Below are 7,297 nucleotides of genomic sequence, written 5' to 3'. Positions count from 1 at the left end.
CAAGACCAGGCATGCCAGAGGGTACTGTATCAGTGAGCAAAATACATAAATGCCTTTGTAAAAACACAAACATTCCACTACAGCCTTCTGACTGATACTAGGAATATCACAGGGGGAAAATGGAAAGGGAAGCAGTCAAGTCACAAATGGAATTATGACGCTGTTGAGCAGGACGGGAAGAGAGAACTCCAGATCAGAAGGCTAAGAAAATGAGCTCTCTCTTTATTTCAAATGTACCGCTCTATATATAGAGAACATCGAGAAGACTAATTTCATTGGTCTTAGAGCAAAAACATGTCACACCATTGGTGTGCACTGAATGACACACAGTAGCAGAACATATCTATAAACAATGTGAAATAACAAGATAGATTAGAGAATTATTTACATTCTTTCCCAACTATTTCCCAGGCTCTTGCCTGGTTAGAAAACCTTTCTCTTTCTCTCTGACTGAGTTGAGAATACCCACAGAATTACTTTCTGAATATGCTTTACCTCTGGTGCTGGTGTTGCTAAACTGAATGATCTAGGGAAAGGCTTGTGTACTTTACCTTGGCTTCCTTTCCTTCTCAACCCTTTTTCTGCAGCCAGGTCTCTTGGTTCTCTCTGTTGCTTGGATTTCTGATGCAGTAAAGGAGAGAGAAGCATTTATAAAGCTGCAATATTGAGAAGATTATACAGACAAATGGGAAAGGCAGTTGGTACAGGTGGAATTTCAGAAAATGTTCCCTTTCTGTTAAGTATAATCTCTAAATAGCCAGGGGTCATCTAATGGGGCCCCATGCTAAAACACGCAGAGTCTACCAGAGCAACAGGGTGCACAGCCAGGGCTTCTACATAAAGCTATTAAATGGGCTTATTTGCAATCTGCCTGCTCAAGCAAATGACATCTTCATTCATTTAACACCATGCAAGGACACACTGCTGCTGTTGCCACTGGCATTTTCAAGATTTTATCTACATTGCTTTTAGTTCACTAAGACAGGTGATCTCTTTCATATGGCAGGCAAAATCAGCTTAAGCTTGTTGGTAGTAAATCATAACCTTCTGATTTATTGAGAAAAAAAATGAAGCAATCTAATATTTTATTGTTCTGAAATAGCAATAGAAAAATTTCTGTGCCTATTTATGCAAGCCAATACTTTTTCAGTATAATACAGTGTTATTGCAAGTGATGGAGTTAAACTTCAAGTTCCCTCTGTAAGTAACTCTTCTACTTACACTGGTTCTTCCTCTTTACTTTTTCTTTCTCTAAATTCACATGCTTTTTCTTGTTTGATATTATTATTAGGTTTGTGTTAGGATTGAGAGGATAGCAAGCTAAGCTTGAGATCAGGAGTGTTTGACTTTAGTAGAAAAACATGACATATATTACTAACCTAGATTTTGGAAGATCACTGGATACTTGTAAAACCTCTTTTATGAGTACAAGCCTGATAAGGAATGGCTGAGGGAGCTGGGGGTATTTAATCTGGAGAAAAGGAGGCTCAGGGGAGGTCTCATCACTCTCTACAGCTGCCTGAAATAAGGCTGTAGCCAGGTAGAGGTTGGTGTACCAGGTAAAAAGTGATAGAACAAGAAACAGCCTCAAGTTGAACCAGGTGAGGTTTATATCACATCTTTGGAAAAATTTCTTCACTGAATGTGTGGGCAGGCATTAGGAGAGGCTTCCCAGGGATGGTGGAATCACCATCCCTGGAAGTGTTTGGAGGGCCTGTGGATGTGGCACTTGGGAACATGGTTTAGTGGTGAACTGACCATGGGGCTGGGTTAAGAGTTGGGCTGGGTTAAGAGTTGGATTCAGTGATCTCAGAGATCTTTTCCAAAATTAATTATTCTATGATTCCATGAGATGGTGGTTAAGACAGCTGCTGAGGAGCTTTGCTGGAACATCGTGCAGAGAGACTCACAACATACTGCTCTTCACTCTCATGTTTTTGATTTTTAAAATCTCTGGTTTGGAAAAGTCTCTGACTGCCATTGTCACAGCACCTAAATCCACAGATGCTGAAGGCAAGTCAGACTGTTGAGACAGCCACACGAAGCGAGAAAGGGGTACAAGCTGTGCCTGACACCACCTCAAGGGAGCAGCTGTAGGTTAAGATCTGAGCAGATGCAGCTGGAAAGCAGGAAGGACAAGAGCTGCAGTTAGCCCAGGAGCTGCGACCAAGGCTTTCTTAATCATAGCCTCAAGTTACCAGCTGAATGGCTCCTGGTAGGAGCTGCAGTGCCTTGTGTGAGGAAATGGTTTTGTTAAAAACGGTGGGTTTGAATGGGTAGCCAAATACTCCATAACACAGTTTCCAAAAGAGCTGATCCAAGAGCAAGAGAGAAGGGTTCATTATCAAGACTGTTGTGTGTGGTTTCCATTCCTCTCTTTTCAGTATCTGTCATTATTTATTGGTTAAGACTTAATAACTAAAAGAGAGTATAACTTGGCAGTCATTGTCAGAACTCCAAAAGCAAACATTGCTACTGTTTTTTCAACCACAGGCAGCAAATATTTTCAAACAGCAGCCTGACCCCAACTCTCCTCTCCCCAGCATCTCTTCTGCAGTGAGGCAATTGAAGTAGCCCATGATCAGCCAGGCCAGGGGCAACAATGCTTTAGCCCATGAACCCTTAAAACAGAAGATACAACTGATTTTAAAAATATGCCTTTAAAGATTGGTGTTTTTTTTTTTCCTTCACAGAGGTTTTAATGTATTTTAATCAGACAGTTACACAGACATTTTAGCTAGCCCAACAAAAGTTTGAATGGCAGAATAGGGCTGTAGGCAATCAGAACTTTATTTCTAGGTCTGTGCAACCAGTCATAAGGAACTTACTGCAGCTTGATTTTTAACAGACCCCAGTCCTCTCTGACTGCAAAATGAGCTAAACACAAGTCCACTCAGTTTCTGCTATCCTGCAAGTTCAAACCATGCAGTCAGGAGCTCTGGAATCTCATTTAGGTTTTAGTATCTCTTGTGAGTTCCTTCCAGAAACTAATACAGGAATTCTTAGAACCCAAAACTGCTAATATGAGGCCAAAAAAGCATCAAATCACCCCAGAGACAACCTGAATCAATGGCTGCTTTCCCAAATATAGCTCTTTTTTTTATTTCAGCAGCATAAATTCCTCATGGTGTTATGGAATAAAATTGTCATTCTGCCTTCTGGGTTGTTGAATGGCAGATCATTTGTTGCAAGACTCTGTAGTGACAAATGCAATAATTTCCATAGCATTTTAATGTTAGTATTGTGCTACATCTCATTTTGGTTCCAGAAATTCTGACACTTCATCTTAATTTGGACTAGTCTTTGTTTGTCAATTCACTACTCTTATTTACATCAAGGGGATACTATGCTCTGTCCCTGCAATTTTGTCAATTAGTACAGTGATATATATTTTGCATTTAATTGAATTTCATATACCTCTAACAAGGCTGCTGATCTCATCCCAGTGCAGTAACTGCCTTGATATGAAATTTCATTGGAAGAATGTTTTCTGCCTGAGAGCCGTTTGTATATATATATGAGCTTCTGCAACCAATTAAAACATTAAGGAACATACAGTTGAATAAATATCAGCGAAAATTTAAGAACAGAGTGGTAGTTTTCAACCAGTTTTATGGAAAGTCAATAGGTATCCAAAGGTCCAATTACAGGAAATGTTTTTGCAGTATGAAATAAAATTATAAGAAATAGAGAGGTAAATGAGAATGTTACAGGCGCCTAGCATGCTTCTAGTCTTGGCATAATGAATTAATTAAGAAGAATCAGTATTAAATCTTAAAGATGAAATTCTTCTGTGCATTGCACCTCTTTAATTCTGGCATAATTTTGTAGACTTCACAGAAATCACATTGGATATAAAAGTGAGAAACACAGAAAACTCACACCCTGTCAAGCCAAAATGTACTGACAAGCCTACCCTCGCAGCCCCCCGAATCACCAGGCCAACCCAGATATACGGGGCCTTGAGGGAAGGCACGTCAGGAGATGGGCACAGGTACAAAAGAGGCTCCAATTCCCAATGTAGTTCTCCGAGCTTGTTTAATCCATGAGATGGAGGGGAAAAGAGAGACCGAACAGGAAGGGTCATGGCCTTTTCTAGGCTCTGGACAGGGAGGGCTTTCTGGCTCTCTGCCAACCACAGGGGAGCAGGAAGGAAGGGACCCTGTTTATCTTATTCCAGTCACAGGGGTCCCTGAAAGGGAGAATAGCATAGTCGGAGCGCACTGTAACTGTGCACACTGTAAATGTACAATCCCTTTTTGGCTAAATACCCTCTTTCCCCTGCCTATTTAGTGCAGTTCAGAGGCTGGTTCAGAAGCCAATGCCCCCTGTTAATAAAGAGCCGCAAGACAAAGGGCCACATTTTATTCCCACTCAGCTACTTTGGAGTGTCTGAGCAATGAGGCACCTTCTTTCTTTCTCTGTGTGCTTCAAATCAACAGAGGAGATCAGTTCAGTTGTTCAGAATGATGCTAATAATGCCAAGGTCATAGGTTCAATGTCTGTACAGGCCATTCACTAAAAAAATTGGACTAGATGACCCTTGTGGGGCCCTTCCAACTCAGAATATTCAGTGGTTCTGTGAGGAAGTCCACTGTTCCTCTTCTAGATTCATTTTGGGCCATTTAGTCTCCCTGGCTTTCTGCTTCTGTGATTTCCGCTGTTTCCTTGCAGACAACCTCCCAGCCAGCCCTGCCTGCAGCACACATGGGACAGCATTGTCAGTCTGCCCCATCTACCTGCTGTTTGCCTCAACAGCAACTGCAAGCCTTGTTTGCTGTTTAGACATCGAGCAGTGTACCTCTATGTCTGCCAAGTGTGCTTGGTAAAACCTACTCAGCCATTCATTTAAATACTTGTTAAACAGGAAGCTGCTGCTGGAAAGTTGAGTGCTGGTTTATATTTAAACAAATAGTGGGAACAGGCATGAGTGTAATTTTGTGATGTAGTGGAAAATTTGAATGACTTGCATTATCCCACAAGTAACCCCTTGAAAACAAACCTGAAAGGCTGCTAAGGACCCTGCTCAAACCTGTAAGCTTTTGCATTGGTAGCAGCAGTGAAAGGGTTAACTTGCATAGTTCTTTCACTGCACACGTAGGCGTTAAAGGAAAAGTGATGCACACAGTGTAGCATTGGTGCTTCCCTTGTGATTGAAGGAAAGTAGTTATTAAGGTCAGCCATGCTTATTTTTGGCAGATGTGGAGCCCCTTTCAGCCTGAGCACTCCTAAGGAGTGTACTTAAGGTCAAGAAAGTTGCATATTTTGTGAGTGAAGTAAACAAGGGCAGAAAATGTTGGTGCGTTGAGCACATCCTTTTAGTAGCTGTGGACTATTGAGACTTATGATTTTGATCTAGCCTCTGTCTCCTGCAAAATTTGACATCAGTATTGTCGGGGATGACAGTGAGGTCAGATGCAGCTTTGGGGTCTCCTGAAAGTTTGAGGTATCAAGGGTGATGCCAGGATGCAGAGGTGTGGGAAGCCCAGAGAAGCCGAAGTGCACATGGGTCAGAGCACTTGGGTCTTTTAATGTCAGGGCATAGCTTTGCATTTGTGGGGTTTTGCCATCTCCTTCTGTTCTGTGGGAGATTTTTGGCTCCTCTGGCCTCTCTGCATATGTTCGGTAGGCTATTCATCTGCAGAAAGGCCATGAACTCTCAGAAGGCAGACCTCTCCATGGCTGTCACCCACAAACAGGCGGTGTGATAGCCACCACTGTGTCACAGTGTCTGTTGTACTTACTGCAGGGTTACTCCTCGACAGTGACAGTCACAGTTATTTACACATCACAGTTGTTTACACAGCTGACGGCTCCTGCCAAACTTCACACTATAGCCAGGAGAGTTTTCCTGAGAATGCATTTGGAGATATGCATTGGGCTGTCACAGAGACATGTGGTAAGGTGAAAGCAGTAGAGAGCCTTACAGTTTTCCTGGGTGACCAAAATGGTTAGCAGTTTGAATCAGCTTCCCAGACGTATCACCATGTTTTTCTAGTCATCATCAGACTTCATTCTTCAAGCTTTCCTATTTTCTTCTCTCACTTCATGGTGACAAGTGCCACATAAACAATCCTGTTACTAATAGACGTAATGTATTATATTTATATATCTTTATGATTCATATGTTGTATAATTTAAATAATTACCATTTGAATTACCATTTGAATTCTTTTTTCTAGTTCATGCTCCACAGATGACGGTGGTTATTGATGATCCAATGCCAAGAAAATACTTTCAGTTCCAATCATTTTCTCATTACTTTTTCTAATAATGTTTCTTATGCTTAGACATGAACAAGCATTAAAATATTTTAAAAGGATACACTTTTTTTCAGTGTTAAAAGTCCTCTCCATTTAACATTTAATATATTCTTGTCTGCTGGCATGTTAGAGCACAAAAATGCATTTCAAACTACAGGCCAAGTTATTTCTCCTGTGAATGCTTTAAAGCACCAAAATAATTTTCTGGTCTTGGAAAAGTGTCCTGAAGAGAATGCAAAGTGACTCTCTCCACACAGTGGGTAAGATGCTGCTAAAGCTTCTTCACAGCCAGCCAGCATCTGCACCTGCACGTGACATGCTTCCTCCCAGCATCCCAAGCAAGCAGTTATCCCTTTTCTCTCCAGAGCCCACCCTGATCCCAAGATGGGTGGGTGAGGTAATGCAGCTGCCTTTCATGACTGCAGCCCAAGAGGGTGGTGATGGGTTTGGGTTTTTTTGTAAGATTTTGCCAAAACAGAAAGTCAGAATTAGTGTGTGCAAAACACATCTAAACAATGGAACAAATACACGTTAGAGTACCCACCCACAATGCCTAATACATAACCAGTGAGTCATGCCCAGGGCCCAGTATGAGAAATCTGTGTAGGTGGGTTTTATTTGGCTTTCTTTTTGATTGCAGTTGTATTTCTCTCTAGCTAATAATTATTGCACTCTGAACTAATAAACACAAGGATCTGAGCTTTCCAAGATGTCCTAGTGGTACAACATGTCATTTGTTAGACTTCAAAGTTTGACCTCTGTGGAAATGCAAATGAGTTACATCTCAGGACCCTAAATTCTTTGGTGCTTATTTGAGTCCAGAGATTAGAACTGAGATACTAAAGCAGTGGGGTGAACCAAGTTCAAGGTAGAAGTGACCAAAACAGTCACCATTAGCAAGTTATTCAATCACCTAAGGAAAACGTAAAAAGGAATTAACCGTGATAGTCTCCTGGGGATACAAGGACACATCACAGACATCACTGGCAGTACTGGCTGCTTTCTCATGAGGCCCAACAGAGATGCCAAAGGTT

The sequence above is a fragment of the Vidua chalybeata genome, chromosome 1, assembly GCF_026979565.1.
Source record: "Vidua chalybeata isolate OUT-0048 chromosome 1, bVidCha1 merged haplotype, whole genome shotgun sequence".
Lineage (NCBI taxonomy): Eukaryota > Metazoa > Chordata > Aves > Passeriformes > Viduidae > Vidua > Vidua chalybeata.
This window is presented reverse-complemented; position numbering follows the sequence as displayed.